At 37.1% G+C, this 16,410-nt stretch overlaps 1 protein-coding gene across 3 annotated transcripts in view; it reads right to left on the bottom strand.

Annotated features, from left to right (window-relative positions):
• CACNA2D1 (calcium voltage-gated channel auxiliary subunit alpha2delta 1) overlaps window positions 1-16,410 on the bottom strand; it is a 390,747-nt gene that overhangs the window by 104,042 nt on the left and 270,295 nt on the right. The window lies entirely within an intron of this gene.

Genomic DNA, 16,410 nt, shown 5'->3' with positions numbered 1-16,410 from the left:
TAAAAACAGCCAGTAGCTTTGAGGAGCTGCCTAACTGGGATTTGACTAAATGTACCCTTTGGTAAGTGACCATCACCTGAACTAGCACATAAGTAACCAGAACACTTAGAGCATAACCACCAAGTCATTTATCAGTATAATAGCAACAAAAAACATTGCATACTTTTGCATACCAGAAGAGCCTCAAAGTCAATGGCCAGCATTGGATAAAATCTCAACCTAGACCACTCAAGGTGCTCTGGGATCTAGAGCAATAAGGAACTTTGAAATTCCCAGAACTCAGAGAATTGAGTTGTTGAGATTGTTCTGTAAATATTTTCTTTTTTCTTTTCTTTTTTTTTTTTAGTAATTTAAGTATCATTACTTAGATATATCCAGGTTAAATACACCTGTTTTTTATGAATCCAATGCCCTGGACATAATAAGAACTATCACTGGCTACATTTAGTCATGAGTATTTGTGTCTATCTAAACAAATTCATCTATTGGAATTCTACCTGAAAATCCTTCCTTCAAATACACTCCCTGAGACATTTGAATGTACCTATTTCAGTTTGCATTATGAATGCTTTAGGTAAAACAACAAATGTAAACCAAAATACTGACCAGCATAGCTGTATCTTTGGCCAAACTATTAGCTCTCCAACAGCATCCGATAAAGGCTGTGTCCTATCAGTTCTGTCCCTTTTAATCAACCCTGGACAATCCAGTCCAGAACAATCTTTATAAATTGAGAACCTTAATTATCGGAATGTATCCATCTGGATTTATTTCAAAACAGAAAATATAATATAATTTACATTGCTAGTATGACAATATGTCTGAACAATCTCCACTAAGAAGTGAATTAAAATATTCTCTTTAGTAGTCATATTGATTTCATATAAAAGACAAGTCCAACACCTGAACTGCATTCTCCAAAGCAAACACATGATGATCAAAGACAACCCGAATGCAGGAACTGGAGTGTGTCTAACATCAACATATTCTGCTAAAACAGTGGTTACTGACCTACTCTGTATTTAAAATGGAATTAATCATCTAAATTACATAAATTATCCTCTGAAAACCATCATTTAGATCTAATTTATTTGATAACATAACCTTCAAGAAGACAACAGGGTGACTAACTTTATGTACTATTCAGAATTACAACTTGACACTTCTAAATTCTGAATTTACACTTACAGAAACGCAGGCTAAGATTACATTTTGTCTGGGTAAGAGAGGAAAATATGAGAAATATATGTATGTACTGACTTTATAACACCTGACAGGTAGGCACTTAATATCCCTGAGGTCAACACCTGTTACATACATAGAATACACATCAGATTCAGGTCATTTAAACAAAATATAATGTGTCAAATGTTTCAGAAACATGAAGTAGTAAAATTCAAATTAATTTATATTTGTGAGGAAATCCAAAATAAAATACTTTAAGATGCCTGACACCTTTTCCAGTGTTCCCAAAAAGCACCAAGAGGCTCTGAATAGCAAAAGCTAGTTTTTACTGGAATACAAGCTAGAAACATACACACATACATACATATTCTTTTACTCAAAACTACTGGTGAGAGAGCAAAATGAAAGAGCTGAAAACAAATTCCCTTTCTGAAACACTCTTCAGAGCAGGTCCTACTCCTGAAGACTCAAGCAACTCAGCCTTACTCTCATTTTTTCAATAGCTCCTTGGATTGCAATAAAGGCCAAATTATTGCTTCTATATTATATTAGTAAGCTATATCTATATTAGTAAGCTAAATATCTAATTTTAGTAAACTAAATATCACATTGGCAGGAAAGACAGTCCCAGAGCTTGATCAGTTATACTGTGAACTATTAGAAATGGTCCAATCATACCTTTCTAAAGCATCACAAAATAAATTATGGGGTTATGAAGGGAGAAAAAAAAAACATTCAGCACCTATGACCTACCTATGACTTTTTCAGATTAGTGTAAATGACAATCTTCAATTTTTCATTTTGCAAGTTAGGCTGAATGGTGAATACAACAATTAAATTCTACGACTTCTCATTAACTTGTGTATCCCTTTTCAACATGCACTGGCATGGGAAGACTATCCTCAGCTTCAGAGAGTTCTGGAGAAAATTAACAACATTATTTTTTTACAACAGCTGTTTTGGAATAATTTTCTGTCCCATCTGTCTAGATGAAGTTTTTTGCAATTATTACATTATCTTCAATTTAGACAAACGTAACAAGCACCTGTATACTGGAGTTTCCCTGGGAGTAAAATTTACTACATTTACACTGTGACTGTGGAAATTTTCATGAGATATTAATTGGTCCTGGATCATGCAAACACTAATTAAGAAAAGCAATGTTTACTGACAGAAGTAGTTCTATTGTTTTTTTTTTTTTCTACAACAGTAAATATGATCTAGTAGCAAGTGTCTGCATGACTGAACAAATTAAGACTCAGCACTTACTAGCTAAAATTTCATTCACACCAAGGAAGTGCTGAAATCCCACTTCATCCCGAAGAATCAGCACGACTAAATTATTCACTCATCCTAAGCTCCCTCTCTGGATTTGCACATTAATTTCAGATGGCTTTGAATGGTCTATTCACTAGTTTTGGATACATTCTGACTATTTAAAGATCTTATTGAAATCACTATTACTGGAAAACTAAAATTCCCATAGGACATTTATCTCCAATGATCTAATTTTAACTTACTATGATTTCATGTTTTATCCATTTTAAAAGATGACAAATGCTCTCAATACAAAAATAATTAATTATAAATCTATAATAATATAGAAAGTGATTAGATGTTCACCTCTGGAAAGCATGCACTGGCCTTGGTCTGCATATAGAACATGCTCTAGAGTCATCTATGGAAACTGCGTACTAAGACCATTATATGGCTTGAGAGTAAACATGAAATACACAAAAAAGTTAACAAATATTCCTAAAAAGGTAAAATTGAAGATCAATGATTCTGAGATTTACATTCATACTTATATAACCTATTGTTTAAAATATGCATTTTAATCAGATGCTTTGGCATTTGGCTCACAGACTTTCTCGAAGATGTCAGCTCCAGTGTGTGTTTCACTGTTGCATACTATTTTCTTTGAACTGTCAGCGCTACACAGTTCTCTGTTGCATACATTAGGCTTTAGTCATGCTCTTCTTTGATGATTTTCCTGTTTGGCATGTGGTTAGATTTGATATTTTATAAATTATTCATTTGGCTTGACACCCTTTCTGCTCCTTGCCTTATGGACATGTAGGTCTGGCTACATTTCAACCGAGAGAAGTTATGCTACTTTTGTACTTCTGCCTGTGTAGGGTGGAAATCCCCTGTTTTGTTGATCACACACTCAGACAATATAAGTTGTCACCAGGTGAAGCCTAAACGAAAGCACTGCTCATGTAAGTGAGACCTTGACTACATCTGCCCACTTCTAATTCATTAGATGTTGCTGGCATGTGCTGGGAAAAACACGGCAGCACAGATAACCCTGCTCAGTGGGATCTAGAGCACATCTGCCCTGCTCCACTGGTTTACGAATGCACTGGGAAGAAAAAGAGAAGCACAGAGAACTACAAACAGCTTTATATCCTCCTCATGCACCTAGAGAAAGAGGCAAGAAGCTGACAGCAGCACAGGCTGACCTGCAGTTAGGTGACTAGCAAAGCCAGATGTCAACCATCCAATTACAAAAAGTAACAAACAGTGAAATCATGAAATCAAGCATAGAGGACCATACCTAAATGTAGCACAGTGCTGAAACCTGAGCCTGAGATGTAAACTGGGTCACCAGCCCAGCTCAGACACGTCCAGCCCTCAAAGTGACTGTCCCACTCCCCCGGGCCAATGGGGCAGCGCTAAACTGCCTCAGACGGGCTGGGGCCTTGACCGGTCTTAGTCTGAAGTCTACATAGAACATAAAAATTCAGGTAAGGTTCACTGTCCACCTGCTACATCTACTTAGCAAATACATTTCAGAGTTCGTGTCACCGAGTGGCGTGATGCTGTTCTGGAGGCTATCTCATACAACATGCACCCATGACAGAGGTTTTAGACTGATCTGGAATCAATATGCAAACCAAATTCTGAAAAACTGAGATTAATATTAAATATTCTTTCTATTAAAAGTTTTGTTATGTAAACAGTATGTGTGAGACAGAGCATTTTGACTTTCTAGTTTTTGCAGTCCTCTATTTGTTCTCTTTTTATAATTTATTAAACTCAAGAGAGGGTCCTCTTATTCTGACTCAGACTATTTTTCTATTTCATAGAATCACAGAATGGGTAAGGTTGGAAGGGACCTCTGGAGATCATCTAGTCCAACCTCCCTGCTCAGCAGGGTCACCTAGAGCATGGTAGGCAGGGTTGCATCCAGGAGGGCCTTGAACATCTCCAGAGAAGGGGACTCCACAATCTCTCTGGGCAACCTGGTCCAGTACTCTGTCACTCTGACAGTGAAGAAATTCCCCCTCACATTCAGGCGGAGCTGCCTGTGCTTCAGTTTCTGCCTGTTGCCTCTTGTCCTGTCACACGGGACAACTGAAAAGAGTTCAGATGGGTTATGAGGCAACTGCATCAATATAGCATATACTGGGTCATGTAAATAAATATTTTTTTAAATTTTAATTTTATCTTGTCTTTGAAGAAAAGATGTAAATATGCATAAATATTTAATATATATAGACTACTTAGTTTGCAGTGCCAGATTCAATTAAGTTTTCCTCAGATGGAACAAAGCTTGAGGTATAATCCGCAGTCTATACTTTGTGACTGTTTCCATTCTAATATTTCTTTTAATCTTTTGGTGAGATCACATGTGAACAAATTTGCATTTAAGTATGTGATTGTCCACACTGCCTGGGAAACATCTTATTTCTCAGTTTACTACTCTGAAGGAAGTAGTGCAGTTTAGTGTGGCAGCAACAGCTTTACAGAATTACTCAGTTTCCAATAAAAGATGAAAAGTGATGAGACACGGTAAATAAAAATAATAAATAGCCATAGCCTAATAGCCAATAATATTAATCATCATGATGTGCTTTGCATTGTTATACCCAAGACACAAGTCACTTCTTATAACATAAAGATGACTGTTGGATGAATATTTGATAGGTGCTATTCCCCCAAGAACAGAGACTCATCCTGGCCAGTTGCATACTGACACAGAAGTTGTTCAGTCAAGACTGTATGCAGCTACTGCTCGAGTATTTTGCTCAGCCAATGACTTAGAATTGCTAAGAACTCAAATTATTTTCAGGTAAAATCTGTCTAAAATCTATCTTTCACAGCACTTTCGCTATGCGGAAAAGAGAGGATAGTCATCTCACATAGGTTTTTCAGAATGTATTGCTGCCCATGTAATGGGCAATGGACTGCTGGACTATATTTCAATCCCAAACAATCTATCGATTAGTTTTTTCCTTTGTTTTTCTTTTTTTTAATGAGAACAGGCTCCATGTTTCCATTCCATTACAAGGATCCCAAATCCATTACTACATGGTCCTAACATACAGAATCAAATTTAGGGACAAAAGAAAGGAAAGCACTACATGGAATTCAAAAGGAAAGGAATTCACTACATGCTGCAACATAAAATCAGTCCCTCAAATGTCTTTTTGTTATATCAGAGTCAAATATTTCTGCCTCTCAATGCATAAACTGAATTTCATTCTCCATAAATATTTTGCTTGCATTTGTTTCACCTGAACTACCTACTCTCCCGAAGCAGGCTGAAGTATCCTTAGAGCTTCAGGAGAACAGGTATGAAGGTAACAAGGCAGTGGATTTTTGTTTTCCCGTAAGTGCAAATTCTGGAGATTTTAATTTGTATCACAAATATTCAGAGATGATATAAACTCTAAGTGCCGTCTACAATGTCCACTAACTCACTAGAACTAGAAATAACAAATAGTTCTGTGACTGAGGGACCTGCTTGCACAACTGCAAAATTCAGCAGCACAACAGCTTTCTAAAAATGAAGCCCAACTAAACATGTTGTAGGATTTTCCGTATCATGATGATGGTGCAGATCACACCCTTTCATCTAAGCCGTCAAGAAAAGAACAGACTTATTTCAGTACAAAAAGAATAAATGTCCAACTTCTGTGCTAATTGCACTAATTAAGAATTCATAAGCTAAATTACTTGGAAAGCCTTTTTTTTTCTTGCTTCACTAGTCTCCTTTGAATGTTCAATTCTTAAGAAGAACTATCAGCTATGAAAATAATCAGAGAACCTTTTTGAAAAAAAGTGAAGTTCTTAGTTTTTCAAAGCTTTTGATCCATTTTGTATGGATTTTTTAGACTTTCTTATCTGCTTCAGTAATGACCTTCTTTGGAGAATTCAGTATCATGGCAGCAGTACTATTGCTTGGCATTAACAGTTAACACAAGAGTAGTTGCGCACAGTAGGTCCTTCATTTGGAGAGACACCATTTTATTTTATTAGAAATTGATTTTTAAATCTGTTCCATTATTAGTTTGTCTAAGCAGGGAATGCTCCAGCAGTTGAGTGAAACTTGCTTTGATGACATCTGGAAAGATGTTTAAGATTTTTCTTTTTTCTTTCTTTTTTCTTTCTTTTTTTTCTTTTTCTTTTTTTTTTTTTTTTTTTTTTTTTTGATTAAGAGAATGAGATGATACTAGCTCCTCTCTATCTATATTTAATCAAAGGATTTCGGAAGACTTTATCGGCAAAAGTATTCTTCTGGATAATCAACTTCAGTGTTCTCTTTTCCTTACCTGTACCTTTCCATTTAGCATCTAGTAACCTAACTATATAGGAGGAGCCAAATATCCTAGTAAAGTACTAGTATGAGGAATGTACAGAATGTAAATGTGAATGTACCCATGATATTACATTATTAGATAGATAAAGTAAGGCTGAAATCAAGGCTAGCCTACAATAAAAAAAGGAACAGAATGCAATAATTCTGATCATGTCTCTGTCCCCTGTATTACAAAGATCCTGAGAAGACTAACACACGTACTCTTTATACACTTAAATATATAAACAGTTTTGTGAGTTTAAATATGACTTAATGAATATAATCTGAGTCTTCAAAAACATTGTGTTTTAAAAAACTCACTATCTATTTATATTTCAGGCTAGAATCCCTATGCTGCAGTGTCTCAGCGAAGAAGTCATTTTATTTCTCTACTGCTGTTTCTTTATTTGCCTAAATAATAAGGACAATAATATTTTTATTACTTTTATAACATGCTTTGAGATCTCCTGAGAAACATCAGAACAGAGTGATATATACAAGTGAGGTACCACTACCAAATAGGACTAGGCTCAATAATACAGGTAGGTAAGCACTTAAATAAGCCTTAAGAGTTGTAAACTTGAGAAAAATGGTGAAGAGCATAGCTAAAAAAATGGTTAGACATGTAGTTAAGGAACGAAGAAGTCTATACCAATAAATAAAGTAAGGATGGGAGCTAATCTCATGTCCACATTACAAAACAGTTGGCTTTGAGTCTCCTCAAAGAGAGGAGCTGTATTTTTCTTTTCCATTTTTTTTGTAGCTAAATATAATGTATTTTTCAATTTTTCAGTTCAAAATATCTGAAACAAGGTTAAGGTTGCATTGTAGCCCATCAGGGGGTGTTTACAGGATGAAAGATATGTATACGTCAGATGTCCTGCCATAACACCTAAGAGCATCAAGGGCTACTTGAAGCCTGCTGCAGTAGCATAGGAGGATGATGGAGGATGGAAGAAACCAAAACTGGTGCAGTGCTGCCTATAGGGAAAGGCTGCTAGCATGTGCTGACCTCTCAATCCTAGCATAGGGCTGTCTGGAAGAATGCTAATACTAATAAAACTCTGGCTTGTTCTGTTTGCTAATACAGACATACCTGTAGAGATGAGGAGGCAGGTGACCTTAAGACAGATCTCTATACATGATTAAGTCATATGTGCTTAAAGTAAGAATTAAGTCTACTAGGCAGCATCTAGTTCCAAAACTGCAGTCTTCTTCAGTATCTATCTGTCTAGCTAAGGACCAAAATTCTACAACTATCTCGCTATTTTAATTCAATACTCTTCACATAAATAGAGTTGTATCTCCATAAACAACAGGATCACCCACATCTTGAAATGGTGCTTCATATCTAGTTCACCTGAAAGTCTGGTAAAAATTCAATCTCTTTAGAAACTTACTGGCAAGAATATACTGTCTTTCCTCATGAGTGAAAAGCTCCTAACATTCACCAAGGAAGCTGATATTGCAGTGCTTCACTTTTTACTGGCTTTCCTCTGTGAACCAGGGCTGAATTAAAACAAAGCTCTCCTCTATCTATTCCGGTCACCCTTCCTGCCTCAGCTTCCTTCTCTAACATGGGTATGGTCAAATGATGAGGACACATATGTCCATTGGGATTACGAGACAGGATAAGGCCATGGAGCTGGAGACTGGAGGCCAATTTTTCCTATCCAAAGAAACTAGAGAGAAGTTATAGATAGAGGTGTGCTGCAGCCGGTGAGAGTGGGAGTCCCAGAGGCATTGCCTGGGGAGCGCGAGGCATAAGTTTAAGTTCCCACAGCCCCTTGTTACATCCCCAGAGGAAGTGTGAAGATTCAAGGATCTGGAACATTTGGGACAGGACAGCACTTCTTTTCAGTTTTATTTTTGTTAGCATTTGGCTCAGCATTTCTGATCTTGACCCGGCATGGCACATCGCCATCCTCCGCACGCAGCAGCAGACATAATGCTCTCCTAATACTGCAAATATCCTCACATTGCAACTACGATCAGCAACTCTCCTTAAAGGATCCTGAATCTACTCATATATCATCATACTAATGTTATTGCTAAATAAAACCTACTAACTGCAATCTGAGACTACTCATTTCTGGAAAACCCCTTCTAATATTACCTTGTGGCAGATATTATTTCATATTTTCCCTGAAGAATAGATCCAGTGTTGCTGACCAAATAGCGCTTCATACTACACATTAATCTAAATCAAGAATGTGATTTTCTACTCCAGCAAGTCTTTGCAGCTAAGTTTTATTAAGCTTATTTATTGCTATGTCTGGAAAGATTCTATATCATATTTAGCTACAAATAAATGAACTGGTTAGGCTGTCTGCAGACCAAAACAAAATATATCCTTTATTAAGGATCTTATCCTTGCAGATTAAAATAAATAAATAGAGAGGTGAGAAAGTGATCAATATGATCTCTAGCAAAAAAATACAAAGTGTTTTCTAAATCTGTTTAATTAGTAATTACTAAAGTGAAAGTAATGCGCTTTCCATTGCAGGGATATAATGAAGAATTGATTAACAATGTTAATCCCCATTAATTCTATAATTTTAAGAAGGATTTCAAGATTAAAAGAGGAACGGGCTGGTTTGCACCTATACCTCCAAGTAGTCTGCCAAAAATTTGATCATAAATTGTTCTTTCAAATAGCTGCTTTCTAAAACCTAGCATTAAAATTAGCCAGATGGATGCCTCACAAAATATAAGTAATTTAGCATCTGTCAAACTATATTAAAATGTTTTAACTAAACTCACTTATTTTCATTTTATTTATTTTGGTAACAAAGTTGTCCACAGCTCTCTGGTTAATCATAAATTTAATCTATAGTCTGAATACACAGAAGCATCTTTCTGTCTACATGCTCCAGCCCCCAAGGAACTGATTACAGGAGGAAAAGAAGGTGGGCTTAAACCCACCATTTCCTGTTTGTGGCAAACTAATTCAAGATTAAAAGAAAAGAAAAAAGAGAGCTCCTGCCTTCTAAGGAAAATCACTTTGGAAACAACCTTATAAAAGAAAAACAAACTCTGAACTATATTAGGGATTATTCTCAGTTAAATTTACCTTTTAAAAAGTTAACCTGCACTAGGTATTCTGTATTAGATAGTCCACATCTGATGCGTGCAATATACCCTTCCAGAGTATTCATCTGTTTCATCTATTTTAGGCAGGTGCCTACCTGGACGATCACATCATCTGAGGATAACAATATTCCTTTGGTGCCTAAAGAGAGCCCAGGCACACCTTGATTTTTAATGGCTAAAATTGAGCCATCTCATTTGATCGAATGAATCTTACATCTGGAAAACAATAGCTGTGACCAAAAAAGATATCTATTATCCCAGGGTTGCCTCTCAGGATTGCCCAGCTCCAAGCAAAGCAGGAGGTCTATTGCCTTGTCCATCCTCAAGGCTTCACGTGCCTCCTCTGCCGTTTTCATAAAGACACCAGAACTGAACAAATTGAGCAAATACATTCAAGGAAACGGAGCCCTCAGATAACCACAAAATGGAAAGAAAAGAAGTTATAAAAGTGTCCCAGACTAAACTGCCTTCTACAGATAACTCAGCTAAAATTCTGCTTATAAACTGAACGTTAAGAAACAGGTGGGGTCCTATTGAACAAGGGGTGTGTGGGAGATGTTCAGAAGAGTTTATTGTGATTGCTTGATAAAGACAGGAAAATAAGCATCCTATAACTTGTTCTCCAAAATACCACCATGTAAAATGAGATATCCTTGTTGTTGGAAATGACTCAACTGGACCACCGAGCCCACACTGGACAGTAGTGCAGGACAATGACCTCAGGGTCCCCGTGGCTGCAAGTGGGACAGGACCACACACCAAGCAATATCACATCTAAGAGAGGGCAATGCACATTCACTACATTCCTTTATGTCTGGGTCTGGTCTCAACAAGTTCACCTTAAACTTGTTGATGTAAACAAATTATCTTTTTTTCCTGATTTTAGTTACATTCTGCCACATGGATATTCAGAACTACTCATATTTTTTTGCCATTTCTTTACCAGATTTCAGTGCTGCTTGAACTTAATTTACTGACTCTGATTTCACCTACAGCATTGGATCTTCTTGATATTGAAGATAAACTTTCAAACAGAAAATTAAAAACACAAATCTCTCCCATGTGGTTTCATGAAAATATTCTATTTAACACAATATTGGTCACAAAGGATGCTGTGCATGTTGTCTACAAGGCTAAGCTTACGAGCAAAAACAGTTTTGAAAATGATACGCTTGTTAGACCAAGCCATTACATTTGGCTGTGAAAAAATCACTTAAAACGTTTGAGCCTTTTGATTTTAATGGTTTGACAATCTCACCAGTCAGTCTGCTAACTTCACATATTTTAGCAGGAATGTTGCTGCTGAATTATTTGATACCGTAACTTTCGGATGAAATCTTCAGAAAATATCTAACATAACCTCTGAGGTACTGTAAATTTTATATTGAACTTGCAACACTTCACATTTTTAAATAAATTAGTAGTGGCTACATGTTTAATGACAGAAGAAGTGGTCAGCTGTGACTTGAAGAGAACATTGCCATTATGCAGAATCATAAGGATTTCAGGCTAATTTCATTAGATCAGAAATATCAATTTTCAGATAGACTGCAAACAACAGCCATTGCTCTCCGCACAAGTGGATGAAAAGGACAAAAAAATGTATAGAGTCTTCCTTCAATAAGCCAGCCAATGCAATTAGTTACTGTGGAGAAGGAAGTTGTCTGTCGTAGTTGTCTGTCACTTCTTTATAGCAGCAAATATTTCCCAGTCTAAGAGGGTAATAATGAGAGGAAAACATAAGAGACTGAGGAATAAACTGTAGTCCCACACAAATCTGCTTGTTTCTGCTGATTATGGAATCAGTCTGTTCCTTGAACACGAAGTGTCAGATCCCTGCGTGCAGCAGCAGGCTCTGCAGCCTCCCAGGGGTCTGGTGACTACGTTCAAGGCCAGGTTTACAGGGCTCAGACGTGTAACCTGACTCAGACAGCTGTGGGGAGAGGAAAGGGGAAAAAAACTGTGAGAAACCTCATGGAGGCTTCTGCCCCTAGCTTGGGAGCTGCAGGTCCTTGCTCCTTGCCTGAGCTATGCTCTATGCTTGTATGGCTGAACCTTGTGCTCTGCTGGCCCTGACCTCTGGGTTGGACCTCCTGGCTTGCCCTCAGAGCTGCCTCCTCAGTACAGGCTTATCAGGCTGATGCATGGCAGGGATGCACCATGAGGTCTCAATATATGTAACTACTTCAACCTTCTCTTTTCCATCCATTCAAGATATTTTTCCATCCATAAAGATAGCCATTACATTAAAGAAAATAATAAATAATTTTTTTAAAAAAATGCAACTTCCGCTAAAACATGCACTCACTACACTTATATCTGAACTGACAGTTATTCTACAAAATAGGAAGAAGAACGGTATCATCTCTGTGGGGGTACCTGTGTTCAGGCTAATCGATTAATTGGTTATGTCCTCCACTGTGGCCTGGAAGTCCTGGCCCCTTGTGCACTCTCTTCAAGCAGTATATTCAAATGCTTATTTCCTCTTGAGACATTGCAAAAAAACCTAAACATTTTGTGAACACAATTACAGATTGCAATTGCAAGAGATCAAAGCCAAGGTCCCCACAGCAGGAGCACTATGAGCCTGTTGTGCTATCTGCATGTTGCTGCTTTACTCAGGATGAAAAGCAGAGATAGGTATCAGACATCGGTTAAGAAAAAATTTCTGCTGTTCTTGAAATTATTAAAGGCTATATATTCTACTAAGAATGGTTCCTGTGACAGAAATGGAAAAGAGTTATGGATATACAAAGAAATTTAAAGTAGATACATTTTAAATTATCCTAAAATGGAGAATGCAAAACCACAGCAATCTGCAGACAATTTTCTCTATGTTGCCCACAAAGAAAAACATACAAGTAAATGGGTGTACTAACAACGCCTAAATAACATAAGGGAAAAGAAAGGAGCCATAGTGGTTATTTCACAGAACATAACCTAACCATCACATTTGATACTGTTAGGTGAAAATGATTGCTGGATTACACACAAAATGGGTGAACTGGCCAGGGGCTGCCTTCAGGAAACACTCTTTCACAGTTTAGAACAAAGTGATTTAGGGATGTTCAATGACACATCTGCAGCGGTGTTTGGAGGGGATCGTCTTGCCAGATTGCCCCACTCAAAGCAAAGCCAGCTACAGCAGACTGCTTAGGACTGTGTCCAGTCAGGGTTTGAACATCTTCAAGGATGGAGATTTCATAGCCTCTTTATGGGTAATCTTATTTCAGTGTTTTCACACACAAAGAAGCTTTCTCTTCTTTTTAAATGGAATTTCTTGTATTTCAGTTTGTGGTAACTAAGAATCTGGCTCCATCCTCTTTTTTCCCTACCCCTTTTAGATATTTATACACATTGATAAGATCCTACTGAATCTTCTTATCTCCAGGATGGAGAATCCCATCTCTTTTAACCTCTCCTCACATGAGAGATGCTTCAGTTCCTTCATCATCTTTGTGGTCCTTCACTGGATTCATCCCAGTATATCTATGTGTTTCTTGTACAGTGGAGCCCAAAACTGGACACAGCACTCCAGATGTTATCTCGCCAGGGCTGAGCAGAGGGGAAGGACCACCTCCCTTGAATTGCTGGCAACACTCTGCCTAGTGCAGTCAAGGACACTGTGGGCCTTTACCACAATGGCACATTGCTAGCTCAAGCACGGTCAACTTGGAGAGTCATCAGGATCTCCACGTCCTTTTCTGCAAACCTGCTCTCCAGTTGGTAAGGCTCCAGCCTGTATTGGTGCATTACTCCTCTCCAGGTGCAGGACTTGGCATTTCCCTTTGCTGAACATCATGAGGTTCCTGTTGGTCCATTTCTCCAGCCTGTTTGGGTCTCTCTGAATCTGATGTATCAGTCACTACTTCAAGTATGGTATCATCTTCAAACTTGCTGAGAGTGTACTTGGTGCTAGCATCCAGGTCATTAGTAACTGACATGTGCCAGCTCCCCCAGCAGTCATGGGTGCATCCCCACAGGTCCCATATACTATGTATGTCCACATTGTTTAATGTTCCCTAATACAATTCTCCAGCCAGCACAATAATCAAGATTTATTAAAGTAATGGTCAATGCTCTACAGTCAACCACCATCAGTCTATCACCACAAGGATAAAAACTATGCAAAAAAAAAAAAAAAAAGTGTTTTTTTCATTAACAGTGGAAAATCTATGCATCAGAACCTCACATAAAATGTTCTTGGAATATTTTGTAACTATCCACTATGAGGATGAAGTCAATGATTCTCAGGGAATGATGCGATAATGCTAACAGAGGAAAAATAGAAAGGAACATTTCTCTTCACAAGTATGTTGCTGTTGAAACTAAAAGCAGTGCTGACATTAAGTGTTCTCACTGATCTATGAAATTTTTTTACTCAAGACACACTTTGTTAAGCAATTAGATGAAAGAAAATCTTAATATAAGGTGAGTCTATCAAGCTGATTAAGGCTCTAACTGAAAAATAAGGCTTAAGGCCCATGGAAGTATCCTGCATGGTGGGTTCTTCTCTGCCATTTCTATCTTGATATCTCAGAATGAAAGCTGTGCTTAGTATCTTTTAGGGAAAAATAGTTAATAAAGAAATGAAGCACATAATTATTAATGAATTATTATAAATTTCTTATATATCTGTAGCCATCTATCTACATATGTATCTTTCAAATTCTGGCTTATCTATACAACATATATTCTTCTTCTCAAAAAAATAAAAATAAATAAATAAAGAAAAGAAAAGAAAAGAAACACCAAAAAGTCTCCAAATAGCATTTCACATAGAATGGGACTTTCTCCTAAACAAAAATAACATTTGGCATAGCAAATATTTGATGGACTAATTACATTATAACAATAGAGGAAGTAAAAATTTTGTTTCTGTCACTTCCTCTTTCTGATACTAATAAACAAATAAATCCTGATTTTATCCATTCCATGCAAGAGGAATAGATAAAATGCTTCCTATTCTCATTATACTGCATCTATTTAATATACAGTTTAAGTCTAATACAACTTGCTGTAGCCTATAAAGAAAAAAGTCTGAGAAAAAGGGATTGCTGTAAATACTGTGTCTCGACCTGGTTGTAGTCGGGTATCTGTCCTGTCCCTGTATTATAGAGAAGGGAGTATAAATACACCTAAGAGTTGGACAAAGCATTGCTAAAAATTATAAAACATCCTATCTGTGCTGCTAGATGCCAGAGTGCCTAAGTGACTACAACAGCATGCACCTAGGAAACAACAGGATACATGTAATAGAAAAATAATCTAATATTTCACACATACTTTCCACCCACGGAGTCACTCACAGAGTGATCCCTTAATGCTATTGGTTACCATGGTGATAAGGACAGCCTAAGAGCCTATTAGGACAGAAGTGATATACCATCCCATTACTCAAGGAAGTGGGATATTATCAGATAAAAACATTAGTTCAAGAACCCTGTGATTGAAGACATCTTCTATAGCTCAGAGGTACCTAAATATCGATTTTCCGGAGAGACAAGACAGTAGATATATTGCAGCTAATAATTCAAACAGCTTTATTTTACTTTTGATTTTTGATAAGTCCAAATCCTTCACAAATATCATCACTATGGAGAAAATCATCCTTTTGCAGCAGGCTTACCTAAGGCCAATGCAATGAAGTAAATTTTTACAATATAATACAATCACTTTCAAAAAGTAAATATGAAAAGTATTCATTCGACTATATGAAACTTGATTTCATTTTCAGAACATCTGTGAGTGTCAGATAGGTCTCAGTAAAGTAAGAAAAAGATAGAAAAATGTGCACAAAGACTTAATCAAAGCCTTACTAATTTAAGCTATAAACAGGAAGCAAGAAGGAAAAGAGGCATGGAAAAATAGACAAACAACTTAAGATCACCATCAGACTGCTCCACATTACTCTTGGGGGTGGGGGGGTGGGGGCAAAATTTAAGAGTCAGGGAATTACCCAGTTAGGATATACCAAGGAATCATACTTTACTGGTTAAACACAGTAACAGTGACCGCTGGCTAAATGACACACAGCACTACGCCCATCTGCAACGTCCTCGAAGGAAGCGGGAAGTTTCGTAACAGTCTCCAACAGTCTCCAATTTCTTTCAATGGGAAAACGTTGCGCAGGAGTAATTTTGATGACCCTATCTCTGAAATCCCATTTCAGTGCCTTGTAAACATGATAGATCTTTTTGTCAAATGTATTTCTCAAATACTCACTTCTCTGTCACTATATCTAGGTCTTCACAATGTGGCTGTAAGACTATTTCGTGGGTCCACGTGGGTGAGTACTGCTAGAATAGCAGGAAGTATCCAAACCTACATTATGTGCCTCACATATCTTTTATTTCAGAGAAGGGTTCTTTTTTAAAAAAATTTGAGGACCCTGGTAATATGGTGTGGAAATGAATTTTATATTTTGTCACAAAAATGTATTAGAAATTCTTCTTTCCCAGCACTTGAAAAAATCACTATACAGTAAGTGATAAACAGTGACTTCAAACATAGTACTAACAGATCTCACAAACATTGAAACAGAA

This window comes from Rhea pennata, chromosome 1 (assembly GCF_028389875.1).
Source record: "Rhea pennata isolate bPtePen1 chromosome 1, bPtePen1.pri, whole genome shotgun sequence".
Classification (NCBI taxonomy): domain Eukaryota; kingdom Metazoa; phylum Chordata; class Aves; order Rheiformes; family Rheidae; genus Rhea; species Rhea pennata.
The sequence above is the reverse complement of the archived record's forward strand: the minus strand, read 5'-3'. Positions and strand labels throughout refer to the sequence as shown.